At 37.5% G+C, this 16,107-nt stretch overlaps 1 protein-coding gene across 4 annotated transcripts in view; it reads left to right on the top strand.

Moving 5' to 3' along the window:
• The window catches only part of LOC149186784 (UDP-glycosyltransferase TURAN-like), a 317,893-nt gene that overhangs the window by 35,417 nt on the left and 266,369 nt on the right, over nucleotides 1-16,107 (top strand). For 2 of the 4 annotated variants that reach the window (XM_089411128.1, XM_089411125.1), the window contains exon 1: nucleotides 3,566-3,706. The exons of the other annotated variants lie outside the window; for them this stretch is intronic. The gene's annotated coding sequence lies outside the window, so the exon portion shown is untranslated. Of the gene's footprint in view, nucleotides 1-3,565; nucleotides 3,707-16,107 lie in introns of those variants that run through there. 4 annotated transcript variants of the gene reach the window in all.

The raw sequence follows: 16,107 nt of genomic DNA, 5'->3' as shown, positions 1-16,107 counted from the left end.
GCTTCAAGTGGAGAGGCATAACCTCATTAGCCAATATCCACTTAATCCTTCACGTCAACCCACATGCCATCGTTCCCACAAGGGACTCGGCCACAAGAGAACTGTGTGGTCATGTGTTTAACCTTTTCTCCAAAGTCAGATTTGGGAAGATCCAAGAAGATTTCCTAAATGTCTATCAACCAAGCTTATGCTTGGAGGTTGATTTTAATCATGAAATGCAAAGTACAAGTGATAAATGCTAAATTGCAATTGTAGCTTGATACTCAAAATGGAAAAGCAAATTACAATTAAGTTAAAATGAAGGAAGTTGTGAAGGAAATTAGATTGTTGCTTCAATAAATTAAACTAGCTAAGTTAGATATCACTTGCATGTGAATGTAATCCAAATGTAAAGGCATGTACAAGTGAAAGTGAAAACTAAATGTTGAATGAAATGACGCAAAGCTTTACAATTGTTGCATGAAACTAAATCAATATGAAATTAATAAGGACCGCGTGAAAACCAAATTAAGATGACATGAAAATTGGATTGTATGAAAGTGAGTTAGCTTAGCAATGTATGAGATGAAACTTGTAGTTAAATTAAATCCTTGAGAACATGAGCATCTGAAAATGAGAATGGGAATGCTAGAAGCTAAACAAATTAGATCTACTTGAAAGAAAAGAAATAAAACTCAAATCAAACACCATGCAAATGAGTCCTCTCTCAAAGGAGAGAAGGAGTGGGATGATCCCCAAGCTCCCTCAAAGAAACTTTTTATTATTTCATATGAAGCCATCTAATAGAGAAACATGGACTTAGGCCTTGAGGAGAGCTTCAAAGAGCAAATACTCTTCCTCAAGAAATCTCAATGAAAAAACAAAAGAAAAGAGGTACAATGTTTATTACGAAAATACAATGAGGACTTCCCTAATGAAAGAACTCGCTTTCCTCAAGGAGATACGATCTTGATGGCTTGACTACTTGGTATTAAAGAGGAATCCTTGCGAATGAGGGGAGGAGAGAAAAGCTTGATAGATGAGAAGGCTTAAAAGAGAGAAGAAATGAAGAAAGAGAGAAGAAAGGGGCTTACAAGCCCTGATGAAATCTGGAACTTTGAATGATTTGAAACTTGAAAGTGCTGGAATGCTTTGAAATATCCTTTCGGGCATGGAGTCTTCAAAAAATCTTCAAATGCAACTTTAGTGGTCAATAGTGCTCCTCCAGCTAACTCCCAAAAGCAAGGAAGAAGTCATCTTAATGTGTAAGATCCTCCCACAAACATGACATCGTGCCACATGTGTGGGACGTCACATGTGTCCCCTTAGCTAGGGTGCTTCTCAAAATAAATAATGGGGTCAATTCCACATCACCCTCAATTGTTGTAACATCCTGCGATCATGTGTAACCACCTCCTAGAAGCCCTCCACCACCTCAAACAACCTCCCATGTGTGGTCTTAGATGGAATAATCATGAATATGCATGAGTAAGGCATCCAACTAGATAAGCGGGCCATCCCTGAGTGGTCCATGTGGTAGTTGTGATGTTGTGGCATCCCTGTCATTGCCCAAAGCATTGTCACGAATCCCAGTGTAGTGATATGTTTCCTAATGTAGTACATGGATTCTGATGTTGGTCGATATGGCCAAATAGAAGTATACAGATCCCAAGGCAATATTGCAGATCCTAATGCAGTGTCATAAATCTCGAGCCATGGTACACAGATCTCAATGCAGTCTCAAGGATCTTGAGACATGGTACATGGATCCCAATGCAAGGTGCCCACTTGTAGCAGTGGGTCCAACCTCTTGGTGAGCCATAAGGTGCTATATTGTTTGTGATTTCTTGCGACACAACATAACAAAGGTAAATTTTAGAATTTGCCAAAGTTTTACCATGGGGGAACAACATCAACCCTTATACATGTGTCAAGCCCTAGGACAAAGTGTATTTCCCAGGTCCCTAAGTAAAAGGTAAGTGATGTGATGAATAATTGCGGAAAGGGGAAGGGGAAAAATTCATCTATTGACCCTTAAAGCCATATGATATGATGTATAGGTCTTGTAACTTCAATCACCTAGCTTTCAAGAGCTATGAATTTATATATATTCTAATGCATGTATTATAGAGTAGGGAACTCTCCAACTTTATTTCTGTGCTACATTTATGATGAAAAATTTAGAGGATGAGGAGTTCCTGATAGAATTTTACCCATAGAGAGCAATCCTATTATGACTGCAACAATTTTGTATTTCTGGGCAGTCTCTAGGTTCTAGAGGAGGGTGGTTGGCACTTTAGGATTAGAACAACAAAGCTAAGGACGATGCCTTGATGCAATGCAATTGCGGGGCAGCAGTTTATATTTTTCTGCAAGTTGTTGCCTATGATCTTCATTATTGTTTTTTTCTTGGCACAGCTCAATAGAGTATTGCATTGTAGCTACTGCACAGTTTTTAAATGCAACTGTATGATTTCTTTAGAACTATGGCCTGGTGAAAGTTCAGACTGTGGCCTAGTGCATTAGGAATCTAGTAAAGTGGGCATGTGACATTTAATAACACAGTTGTTATATGGAACAATGACTTGAAAGAACACATAATGATTGTCTCCGCTGCAATCCAAAGTTTTACTACTTATGTAGGCTGCAAATGACATTTCTTGCTCAAAGACTTCTTTTCCATTTATTTTGGTTCATTTTATTTTTATCTCCATTTTCTTAATCATGGCTGGTAGCATGATGATGCACTTACTTTAATATGGCATTGACTTTGGTACCATGATTATTCATGTGGTTTTATGCTTTTATCGTGCATATTTTATCACCATGCTTTTTATAGTTATTTGTTTGCATTTGATTTATTGAGTTGGAAGGTGTTATGGATGTGGATTAATCGTAGTGGGGGTCTATGATGGTCGCTTGGGCACTTAGTTGTTGGAAGTTGGTAGCTACCTACATGTACTTGTGTTTATTAAACTATGATCAGATATGTATCTCCATACGGTTTATTATATTTAATTATCTGGGCATACCACAAGGGGTGATGGGAAATTCTAACTAGATTAAGAGAGGTGCCATGCCCTCTGTGTAGAACCCTGTTTATTCTAATTTCTTGCTACCTGTCTAAGGGTTTTGAGGCACCGGTGGAGTCACATGGAATCACCTAGTCTAGGCTTTGTCCCATAGCAGGCTACTAAGAACCTACGGTGCTATTGCTGCCCTTAGGGTTTCCATTGGGAGGTATGTGCTGGCCATATATATTTCCCTGGTGGTGCAGGATCATCCAATATGAAGACAAGGCATGACTTGATGACAGCATACCGTTAGTTGGTTGAATAGTTATGCATTACACAGTAACCACTGAAGCTTTTTATGCTCGTAATTTGGGTGTGGAAGTCTGAGGGGCTAACATAGTTCTCATTTCAGCTCTCTTTTTTCCCATTTTGCTAATGTCTTATGGGAACAAATATCTGTGTTTTATTGAAGTTTCACTGCTTGGTTTCATAGTATCTCTTGCATTGTTCTGCTTGCATTTCTGTGCGGCTAATACAAGTGTTTGGATTTTGTCTTATATTTTTGGCTTTGCCTTCACGAAAGAGTTAATCCAAATCAGTGAACATAAAGGCTTCCATATTATTTTCAGTTGCATAATAACAGACTCATCATGACGGGCTCTATTCCTCGAATTGAGCCAGAAATGGTTCTAGCACATAAGCAGCTGCCTGAGGTCATTTCTTAGACACTACTATTTTTGATATGGCTTGCATTTTCTTGGTATCTAACATTGAATCTGAATTGTTTCTTTTTAGTTAGTTGTTGGATTCATCAATCAATGATGAAATTGCATTCATATCAACTTATTTCAACTTGAAAACCATCTTAGTCCATTGTTTCAAAGCAAATAAAAACAAAGAATCTAAATAAAATCAGCATTCAAAAGCTACCACAAAAGAATGAAACTTCTGTTTCTTTTTCAGGAAAATATTCATAGTCATTATTGTTAAAACTTCAGATCTCATACAACAGATTAAAAAGTAACCATAACAACAAACACTTTTTTTCAGGTTTCTTCTTCCATGCCTCTCTTTCTCTGCAAACTAGTATGTACATTTTCTTGTGCCTCCCTTCTTTTTGCTTCCTTTTTGTCTTCACATTTCTTCATCATCCTCCCTTTTCTCATTCTGCTTCAGTATCTTGATTTTCCATTTGTTCCTCTCTTTCATCTTTTATTTATTTATTCATTAATATTTTAAACTTTTTAACATTCAAATACTTTTGGACACATTTTGGGGTCACTATCTGGCTTCAGCAGACTTTGCATGCTCATTTGCTGGTATATTACTGCTTTTGCAAATGAAGAAATGGTTAAAATCTGCAAGTTGTTCTGTTTGTTCCTTCCCATTGTCAAATTAAACTGATGAGCAGAAATTGGGCACAATTTCCTTTCAGCAGAGAGGAATGAGCACACTTAGACAGCAATGGCAATACCCACACACATGAAAGAAGAATGCAAGTACAAAGAAATTGCCACAACTGCACATGTACACCCTATCTTCCATTAAATATATGTAAGAGTACATTGTAGGTGTGTTGGGCTACTCAACAACCCCCCATTTGTTAATAGTAGTATAGTCAATATTACATTAATAAATGGGGACCCTTTAAAAATTCTTTCCAAAAAAAAAGTTTAGCATTTAGGCATTTTCTTTATTAATTTTTGGAATAAAACAAGATATCAGTTAAACACTTTTTCAAAAACTATTAAATGTCTCCCTTTCCCGCATATCGCACGATCAAGCGTGGTTGAAAGCCTTGCTAATCCACCAAATCTAGCGAAAAGCGATCAAAAGAGGACTCCACGCTTTAATACTTTGAAACTAGTACGTTTCTTATATAAACTAAGTCCTAAGGCATTTTATTAAAACTAAGGCCCACATTGTATATTGCTATTCTTAGAAGGCGCACCTTAAAGAGTTACCTTAAAAAGGTGCGAGATGCGAAATTGCGATAACAACAATTCCTTTACCGCATCGCATTTCGGACATTTAAAGGAACACCGTAAAACTTACCGCCTGTCGAAATTGCGAAATGCGATAGAAACCTGGACCCACTCCGGATATGTCACAGACAAGTATTTAGGTCTGCTGCTTAATGAAAAGCACTTTACACAAGAAAACCTGACCAATGGGTTATGCCCTGGAAACAGTAGTAAGTGGCCTGCATCTCGCATATCGCAGAAACAATAAGGAAAACATACATACATAATGCGATCTGCGAGATTGCTTCGCAAATCGCAAAATCGCCATTTTCATGATTTAAAGGCTCGTCACCCTAGAAGCTTTCTTCCCGACTTACGATGCAGACATTAATGAGCATTAAAGCTAAGAGATAACAAACCATTAGTGGGAATTTAGTAAAAGTTAATGGCATTTATGTGTGAAAAGCCATCCAAGGTGATATGATATCTTCTCACTTACGTTCAAATAAAACTCCTTTCTTATCACCTTTTCAAGTTATCTGTATTATCCCAGCTTACGTTCATTCTTATCTCTGTATATCTGATAGCTGCTGTTTTTCTCCATTTTCAGGGAAAATCCACAGAAGGAGTCTTTGGGAGCGATGGCAAAGAAGGGCAAGGCAGTTGCGTCTGAGAAATCAGAAATGACTCCTTTATTCTCAGATACTACATGCAGCAGAGAAGGAGGGACCTCTACGTGGGAAACCATGTATGATTTATTAGAAGAAGAGCAACCAAGACCTCTGGAAACAAAGGTCACAGCTGACAGTCGTACTTCCTCAGATGCCACCATTTTTGAGACAACATGCTCATTTCTGCATCGCATAGCCACGTGCCCAAAGATAATCCCTTACACTGATATGGTCAAGTGGATTATTGATCAGGCTGATATCTCAGACAAAGAATTTAAGAATAGAAGCCAAGAGGTTATGGGATCTTTTTTGCCAGACAACCTACGACTTATGTACCACCTACCAGAGCCACAAGCCATCTACAACAAACAGTTCCTTGAGAAGTTTTCCAAAGAGAACGAGGACCCAGCAGATGTCACCCGGACCTAGTCAAATAATGAGGGCAAGATCAAAAAGGACAAAGCGGGTATGTACTCTACTGCATCTATTTCTCCTCCCCATAGTTTTGCAGTAGCCATGCTATGTAGGATGTTTGGCAAGCCCGATAGCACTAAATTTTCCCCAGAATGGCTGCCATTAATAGATGCAGTTGTAAACACAACCATAATGAATTGGGCCCAAATTTTGTCTGATAATTTAGCAAAGACAATAATCGATTATAGGAGGAAAAGGAGTGTCTCAACGAGGGTTTACCCTCCATTTTTTATGAGTGCCTATGTGATGGATGAAATTTGTTTTGGTTCAAAATTTCCTATCATGGGATGGAAATGGACTGTGAAAGATCCACTTCCCATTCATATATATCATAAGACATGCGGGAGTCTCTGTTTCACCCTCATTTTTACAAAATTTGTCATGGGGTCATGTTGCCTATCCACAAATAGGTTTACAACTGAGATGCCCCTAGATTTTCTAAGGAAGCCGAGGTAGATATCCTCCCAGTGGCCAGATGGTTTGGGGAGGAAACATTCACATATATCAGGGTTTTTGGGAGCATCACCTCACCTCATGTCCTCCCATACTATGTTCCAGACAAATTGATGGCTAGAGAGATAGCCTATCAAACAACTAGTGAGGGTGGGCTAAGCAAAGGACTAAAGGAAGCGAAAAAGGCCATTTGGCCTACATTTCCGTTACAGTGTGGAGCATTTGCACTGCACGATCTGGGCCATGCATTCAAAGAGGCAGAGATCATGCAATCTCTGAAATTACCTAAATTCCCAGGTCGCCAGTACGACCCAAATGGCACTGCCAAAGACTTCACTACCATGGTAAAAGTGAAGGTATTCAGTCATGAGGAAGATGCATTTGATGACATCTTCCTACAGAAAGAGACATTCACAGAAGTGAAGCACATGTCATCACTACTTTTTGACCAAGAAGAGCTTGAAGCCTTTCATCAATACAGAGAAAGGAGATTGTTAAAGGTCCCGTTGGACCAATTATTGATTGAACCAATAAGGGAGCCAACTCCCAGCGTAAGCCTAGAAGGAAGTTCCAAAGGAAATTCTAAAGATGATTCCCAAGCAGAGTCCCAAGAGAAATCTACCAAGGAGTCAGAGAAATCAGAGCAACAGTCACAGAATGGGGGAAGCAAAAGCAAGGAGTCAGAAAAGGATACAGCCCAATCTACAAAAAAGACAGCTGAGCAAACCTCAGCTAGAAAACAGGCTGAAATTCATTCCACCTCCACCTAGTCAACAAAACCCCCAGTGATTGATTTAGAGAAAGAATGGGAGCATTTTAATACAAAGCTCCATACAGAGAAACAAGCACCTGAGCCACAGACTCTGCAACACAAAACAACTCAAGAAATTATAGTAGAGAAAACTATAAGTACTCAAGAGGTAGAGCACATTCCTGCCACTCCTACCTCTGAAATTGTTTTGAGAATTGAGGAGATTCCTCCTCTAGATGTGTTCTATAGCCCAACCCACAAAGCTATTGTCAAAAGGCAGAGGAAAAAGAGGAATTTGGATGCTACAGCTGCTACTACTCTTGATAATGAACCAATGGATATTGTTTGGAAAGACTCACCCATCGACCCATCTGACAACCTTACTAGATTGTCTCAGTTTGCAGGAGCCTACGCTACAACGACCATTGACAAAGCAACAAAAGTACAAATGTTGCTCAGAGAAAAGGAAAATAAAATTCTGCTATTGGAACAACAATTAGAGCAAGAAAAATCTAACCAACAAGCGGAATTGCAAATAGCCAAGCTCTAACAAGAATTCAAGTAGATGCAAATAAAACATCAAGCCAGTTTAGCAGAAAAGGAAGCGCAGATACAAGCATTAACAGATAAGTATAAGGATAGCCACTGCGGCTTTACTTCACCTTTAATGTTGATGGGGTGATATATGATAGTTCGGCGAAATGTTTAAGCTAAAAGTAATCTAATCTAAACTAATAATCACATGCAGATATCCTAATTTAAACATTATCTAGCTATGACTATACCCGGAATAAAATTGACACATGCGATCTACAAGAATGTCCTAAAGCAATTGGTAATAAAGATCATTCAACTGCAATAGGAAGTGAAATCATTTTAACAATAATCGTTTCGGATAAATAGTTAGCCGAAACGATTGTGAAAGATATATCGCATAAGAGATTATTCATATATTCAACATAAAATTTAGGTCATCACCATACAAAAGTGCAATAAACAATTTGAAGAAAAATTACTGCTTAATACATAAACAAAACAAAATCACGAGATAAAAGTACCATTTGTAATAAGTTCTGCTCATGTGTTTCAACAATATCGACCTACTTCCAATCAATCCAACACCATCTAAGAGTACAAAAATGCAATTTCAGTAGAAGATGCCAGATAAGATAAAAATAAATCATGTTCCATTTATTTCACCAAAACTTCCTCAAAGAGACAGAAGTGCATGTTTTGAAGATTGTTTCTGATAAAATTTTTGGACCCCTCTCTAAATGCATGAGAGAGGTTTAAATACTAAACTTTAAATCCTAATAATAGATTATTACAAAAATAGTTGAGGAGGTTTAAACGACCATCCTCAAATTGTGCAAAACAAAAATTGAAATTAAAATATGGTGACTAATTCCTTTGCGTTCGATCTTTAAGATCGCAGATGTCCGTCATGAGTTTGAGTTGTGTCAGTCGGCTGATCGCAGATTTCAACTGCCCAGTGAACATGGCATCGGTCAGTGCTGGCACCATTTTCTACGTGGAAGAGGTTAGGCATCGCAGGGTCATCCACTGGCTGTAAGGTTTAACTAAATATTGTCAGTACACTTCCCAGTTTAACCTGGTCATTTGCCTAATTGCTTCCTCTTTTTCTCCTGTTGCCTGCCTCCACTGTTGTTCGAGCTGTTTGATATTCGGAAGAAAACCTGGTACAGACTCTGCCACCAGGTTTGCGCTGTGTAGATTTTCATTGATGTTTTCAATAACACAGTTCGCTGCTGCTGCTGCGATCGCCGTTGCCTTTTCTGCTTTGCCTAATTCGAGAATCCCAGTCTGCAAATAAAATTTCTTTGTGTGACTCCTCCAGTATAGGCAAATCGGCCTTCCTCCCATCCTCTGAATTCTGCCAGGTGATGAAGTCGGAAACTCTTTTCAAGACTTCATCATATTCGAGTCTCATGTCAACGACTTGACTCGTTAATTTGTCACTAGTCTCGCAATAAGGAGTCAACTGCGAGACCTTCTGGCATAGAATTTCTTTTTGATGCATTAGCTGGGAGTTTAGGCTGAGCACTTCGATTATAAACTGATCAATAATCGAAGCGCTCAGCCTAAACTCCCAGCTAATGCATAAAAAAGAATTTCATTGCCAGAAGGTCTCGCAGTTGACTCCTTATTGCGAGACTAGTGACAAATTAACGAGTCAAGTCGTTGATATGAGACTCGAATATGATGAAGTCTTGAAAAGAGTTTCCGACTTCATCACCTGGCGGAATTCAGGGGATGGGAGGAAGGCCGATTTGCCTATACTGAAGGAGTCAAACAAAGAAATTTTATTTGTAGACTGGGATTCTCGAATTAGGCAAGCAGAAAAGGCAACGACGATCGTAGCAGCAGCAGCGAACTGTGTTATTGAAAACATCAATGAAAATCTACACAGCGCAAACCTGGTGGCAGAGTCTGTACTAGGTTTTCTTATGAATATCAAACAGCTTGAACAACAGTGGAGGCAGGCAACAGGAGAAAAAGGAAGCAATTAGGCAAATGACCAGGTTAAACTGGGAAGTGTACTGACAATATTTAGTTAAACCTTACAGCCAGTGGATAACCCTGCGATGCCTAACCTCTTCCACGTAGAAAATGGTGCTAGCACTGACCGATGCCATGTTCACTGGGCAGTTGAAATCTGCGATCAGCCGACTGACACAACTCAAACTCATGACAGACATCTACGATCTTAAAGATCGAACGCAAAGGAGTTAGTCACCATATTTTAATTTCAATTTTTGTTTTGTTTTGCACAATTTGAGGATGGTCGTTTAAACCTCCTCAACTATTTTTGTAATAATCTATTATTAGAATTTATAGTTTAGTATTTAAACCTCTCTCATGCATTTAGAGAGGGGTCCAAAATTTTTATCAGAAACAATCTTCAAAACATGCACTTCTGTCTCTTTGAGGAAGTTTTGGTGAAATAAATGGAACATGATTTATTTTTATCTTATCTTGGCATCTTCTACTGAAATTGCATTTTTGTACTCTTAGATGGTGTTGGATTGATTGGAAGTAGGTCGATATTGCTGAAACACGAGTAGAACTTATTACTAATGGTACTTTTATCTCGTGATTTTGTTTTGTTTATGTATTAAGCAGTAATTTTTCTTCAAATTGTTTATTGCACTTTTGTATGGTGATGACCTAAATTTTATGCTGAATATATGAATAATCTCTTATGCGATATATCTTTCACAATTGTTTCGGCTAACTATTTATCCGAAACGATTATTGTTAAAATGATTTCACTTCCTATTGCAGTTGAATGATCTTTATTACCAATTGCTTTAGGACATTATTGTAGATCGCATGTGTCAATTTTATTCCCGGGTATAGTCATAGCTAGATAATGTTTAAATTAGGATATATGCATGTGATTATTAGTTTAGATTAGATTACTTTTAGCTTAAACATTTCGCCAAACTATCATATATCACCCCATCAACATTAAAGGTGAAGCAAAGCCGCAGAGAGTAGCTGCATTAAAGGTGAAGTAAAGCCGCAGTCAATATGCAGCCGCAGTGATAACAAGCACTCAAAGCCGCAAACAATAATACAACGCAGCAAGATATATATATTCGCAGGCAATGGCAATATATATATATACGCAGGCAGTGGAAATATATATATATATATATATATATATATATATATATATATATATATATATATATATGCTGGTAACTGAAATTCCCAGTAATATATGTATGCACAGTAGGGCCTCCAAACAGCAAGATAAAACAGCCCTCAAAACAGTCAAATTCAGCCCAGTCAAAGTTTGGTCAAACAGCCCACCTGCGGTTAGCCCTAGCTGTAGTCAACATTTAGCCTCGATTTTTGTGCCTTGAAATGCGGCCTGCCCAAATAGATATAACCCTCACAAAAAACGAAGTCAAAGGAGGTCAACGCATGCTGGTCAACGTTTGGTCAAACTATCCAAAAATTCGGTCTCCTGAAATTTCGCTCTCCTGAAATTTCGGATGTGTGGAGAGAGAGAGGCCTAGAAATCTGTACCCAATCAATGAGGAGAGAGGCAGAGAAGTGTGAAGATGAGTGTATCCAAATGAGGCTAAGTCGCCTACTATTTATATGCAATGTTGAGGATGAATAGATGTGATTGTTGGGCTTCTGAGCCTACATAAGTTTGTTGGCCTACCTTGACAATTTGACCATAATCAAAATAAATTCATAACTTCATTTGTACATGTCAGAATCGAATATCTTTAGATCAATCCTACACCTCTCGAAGAGAGGAATCCAAGAAAAATATCAGTTGTCATAAATAAGATGATCCATGTGGATATTGGCCCTAGTTGCCAATTTTAACTCTTATTCACTAAAATCTTCGCTTCTACCTTATTGATCATTCACTAAGTACAAAAGAATTTGGGCCAAAAAATTATTGAATAGGCTTTAAAGTTTTAATTGCTATTGGAAGGACGGTCATCTTTCTTGTTTTTTCTAGATATGTTATTGAGGCCTTTCCCTATCTGGACATGGTTGTTTTTGACAATGAGAGAATTCTTTATCATATCAAATCGATAATCATCTTCACCTGCCAGTTTGAAGATTCTAAAAAGAACAACATTAGAGTAAGCATCAAAGTTGACTTGATATAACAAGGCATAACTTCAATTAAATTTATATAACTAATATTAATGTCAATTTCATTAGTTTCAGCCTCGTCCGTATGTATAGCTGTAATTATTAACGAACAAATTCACAACATAGAGAAAATATGTGAGATATATAATTTTATTATACTGGAGTCTCGACTCATCCAATAGATTGGCATGGATTTCTTATATATGTCATGTAGTAAAAGTTAATAACCACCTTAGACCTAATGTGTTAAGTAATGTGAATTATAGCACATGTTACAAGACTCTATTTGATAATATTTTACAGTATAAGAACTCCTAACACTTTGAGTTACATTGTAATGTTACTTTCCAAACCCCACATTTGATAAGACTTTCCATTGTATGAATTCCTCGCATTCTGAGTTATATTGTAGTGCTATTCTCCAACACCCCTCTCTACGCTATAATATCAAAACTTAACTGACAACAAAACATAAAAGAAAACACTTCTTAAACAACTTCTCTCCTCCTCGAGCACCGCTCTTAACTCTACAATATTAAAACTTGACTGACAACAAAACATAAAAAGAAATCATTCTCATGCAACTTCTCTCCTCCATAAAATCCTGCATGTACTCCATCGAGTTGTCAAATCCCCCTCTTAAGGGTGAAATTCCCAAGATCCCAGAGTCTCTTGCGTGAGCTTCCGAAATCTCGAACTCCTAGATTACTAAAATTTTCATAGTCCCGAATTGCTAGACAACTATTCATGCTGAGTTAAACCTACTTTGATTTCCCCCTGCCTTCTAAATTCATCAACCATTCAGAATACTATCTACAGTTCTTTCTCATCATTCTTTCCTTCATTTTTGGCACATTACTGGGGGGATTCCAATACTCGTGTACTTATTTTTAACACATGGTTTAAGCTTTCTGTGAGCATTGATTTGATATGATGTATGTATAAGTTTCGGTTGAAGTTGATTTGATATTTCAATGTCAAAACTATTTCTTCTGTATTTTTCTGTCTTTCATTTTATTTTAATGAAACAATTCAGAGCAAACGAATCCATTCACTTCTCTGAAACAATACTAAATTTTCAGATTCCTAAACTACACAGTACTCTATAAAGAAGTACCTTTTTTAGGTACTGGGACAAACTCTGGAATCTTCTCTCACTATTTGTGAGAGAAGTTTTCTGCATAAAACTCTTTCGGTAGGGGATCCCCAAAATCTCTATATGCACAAATTCTGTCTGAAACTAGGGTGTCTCTTTTCTAGACTTCGCTGCTGCGTTCTGGTAGAAACACGTGCTAGGGCTGTTTTAGGGCTTCTGTGCGACTTTCATAAATGCCTTAGATTCTTTCCAGAATACTTGCGAAGTTCACGGAATATAGATCGCATTCTCCTCCTTGTAGTTGGAACGTCTGACACTGCCCAAATTCGTTGTTGTAGTCGATGATTTATACACAAGACAACGTAATATTCTTCATTTGATTTGTTTCCTCTGTGTTTCCACTGTATCTCTAGTATCACAGCTCGTCTGCCATTACTCCTTTTGGTGTATCATGTGAGAATTTACAAACGGGTTGATGTAGAACCTAGGTTAAATCGCAGTGCCCTTGAGTTATCGGACTGAACGACCTTTTACACATTGGATCAATTTACTATAGGGACCGTTAAAAAGATATTTAATTAGCCATTACATCATTTAGTATAGTAACGAATAATAGGATTTTTTTATTTTTTTAAACTAAGGTGAATCCTTAATTTTTTAGACTAATCTAGGGATGTCTAGGATCAATACAAATTCAAAGCTCTTCATATTACAAGAGGTGGAGAATAGAATTAAGAAGCTGAAAATAGGAAAGGCAAAGGACTTGGTTGAATTTCAAGCAGAGTATCTAAAATGGGGAATGAACGCTTTTGCACCGCACATCATGGAAATATTCAACAACATCATTCGGCAAGGATTCCCAAGAGACTCGACAACTAGCCTAGCAATATCCCTTTTTAAAAGTGGAGACATTAATAATCCATCCAACTATAGAACAATTATGATCAATCCTTTGTTTGCAAAGCTTTTCGGCAGCATGGTAGAAGACAGAATTAGTAAGTGGGTAGAAGTAAAAGAAAAGAGGGCAAGAGGACAAGCAGGTTTTAGGCCGGAACATTCTACAGTGGATCATGGTATCACGTTGAAACACATTGTTGAAAAGGTTTGGGAGGACAAAGAAGAAGTATTTCGCTACTTTGTTGACTTCAAAAAAGAATTTGACATAGTCCCAAGGGATAAGTTGTGGCGTAGAATGGAAGAACTTGAAATTCCTATGGATTATAGAGTCGTTATCCATAGACTTTATGAAGAAGTGAAAGTCAAAATTAGAACCTCAACAGGTATTTCAGAAAGCTTTAGAAGTGACATTGGAGTCAAGAAAGTTGCCCTCTATCCCCTACTCTTTTTGGTCTATATATTGATAAATTGGAAGAGTGGTTAAATCTACAAGGTGGAGATCGTGTTCAGTTGGGGGAGTTTGTGATAAAGCTTCTTTTACATGCTGATGATATTGTATTGATTTCTAAATCGGCCCATGGATTGCAAATGCACTTATATGCCCTTGAGCATTTTTGTAGAGCAGTGGGGATGTAAGTCAATACTAGCAAGACCAAAATAATGATTTTTTATAATAAAAGAAAGCAGAGCCGGCATACTTTCTTCTTTGAAGACAACATTCTTGAAGAAGTAAATGAGTACAAGTACTTTAGGATTGATTTCAACAACAAACTCAATTGGGAAGACTGCAGAAAGAAGAGAATTTTAGGGGGGTGGAAAGCATTATATGCTCTTCAAAACAGATGTAGAGAGGCAGAGTTATGAGGTTGGAAAATGATTAAAGTGCTTTTTGGACTCCTAGTTTGTCCAGTGATGCTATATGGGTGTGAATTGTGGGCTAGCAGCACTCCCGTCTCAAAATGGAAACAAATTGAGAAAATCCAAAAATGCTTGATCATGAGCAAGTTAAAAATAAAAAGTTTAGTACCTTATGAGATAATGTTGAGTGAAACAGGAGCAACTCCCATTGAAGCAATTGCTATGGTGCGGCTCATAATATATCTAAAAAGAATTGAGCAAATGAGAGTAGGTAGATGAACTAATGTTATCTTCAATGAAGGTATCAGTGAAAGAAAGAAAACATGGATGAAACAAAACTACACATGGATGCAAAAATGGAATATCTACCTCAATGCCTATCCCACAAATAGCAAGGAGCTAAAAGATTTTGTTATGGAGAAGTTTCATAAAAAGGTATGGGGAAAAGAGTTGGGTAGAAAAAATAAATATTACATTGAGGAATTCAACACTATGTGTGATCTACAACAAAAAGAGTTCATTGGAGCTAGCATTTCGTGGAGGGCAAAGGTTCTTATTGCTCAATTAAGGACCAACTCACATCAACTTCGGTGTGAAACAGGACGGTGGAAAAGGCCTAAAGAAGTTTGGGAAGAACGGGTGTGTACATTTTGCACGTCTGGGGCTGTGGAATCAGAAAAACATTTCATTTTGGAATGTGATGCATTCAAAGACATCAGAGAAAGTTATGAGAACATGTTAGCATCAATTTCTTGGCATTGTCTTTTTAGTAAGGGGATTGTTGGAAGGTTGGGCCAGCTCATCATCAATTTGAATCGGAAAAGGATTGAATTGCAAAAAGCGAAAAACAGGGAACTAATGGTCTCATATACTATTTTTAGTCTCGTGGACCTTAAAATATCATTTCATTTCAACTCTCGTGGCTACCTTATAACACCAGGAGTATATTTAGCAATCGGCAAGCCAGATATACCAGATTTTATGATTTAGCAAGCACTGAGACTCTCGAAAATGGGGAGTCTAATCCTTGAGTCGAGATCATATTAGGCCATATACTGAATGGGATTTGAATCATGGTCTCGTTGGTTTCACCCAACGAAAATTACCATTAAACCACATATCATTGTATAATCGTTAATTGGATATTTAATCGGTATTCCTTGAATATGTGGAAAGTTGATATGTGCAGGGAACAATGACCTTGGACTATTATATGTTTTATTGTGATAAAATAGTATTTATGATTTATTTTTTTGAAATGGTGGAGAGTGTGTGTTTTGTTTCCTGGTTTCTCTTTGTA

Source organism: Pinus tabuliformis, chromosome 3_1 (assembly GCF_031772625.1).
Source record: "Pinus tabuliformis cultivar Carrire ecotype Pingquan chromosome 3_1, CPIR1, whole genome shotgun sequence".
In the NCBI taxonomy this organism is placed as follows: Eukaryota; Viridiplantae; Streptophyta; class Pinopsida; order Pinales; family Pinaceae; genus Pinus; species Pinus tabuliformis.
The sequence above is the reverse complement of the archived record's forward strand: the minus strand, read 5'-3'. Positions and strand labels throughout refer to the sequence as shown.